Genomic DNA, 323 nt, shown 5'->3' with positions numbered 1-323 from the left:
GGCAGATGCATAGATGAAAAAGTACTCCTATATCAATCGTGGTGCCGTACATATAGTACATCATTTAATATCACAATATTTCAAAACAGGAAGACAAAAATCTTTTACATATATCCTTTCAACGAACATTTGGCAGCAAAAGTTGGGGATAATTATTTAATGAATAACGAGTTATTTTTTCTTTCTTTTTTTTCTTCCTTTTGTATAACGAGCTACTTATGAAGTGATAATGAGATTCCTTTGTGTATTCTTAGAACAATATCCCTGAAAAAGAACTTTCCTCGTTTACTGTTAATGAGATAAAAGTTTTAAGTTTAGCTAAA

This window comes from Penaeus monodon, chromosome 15 (assembly GCF_015228065.2).
Source record: "Penaeus monodon isolate SGIC_2016 chromosome 15, NSTDA_Pmon_1, whole genome shotgun sequence".
In the NCBI taxonomy this organism is placed as follows: domain Eukaryota; kingdom Metazoa; phylum Arthropoda; class Malacostraca; order Decapoda; family Penaeidae; genus Penaeus; species Penaeus monodon.
Note: the sequence above shows the minus strand (reverse complement) of the source record.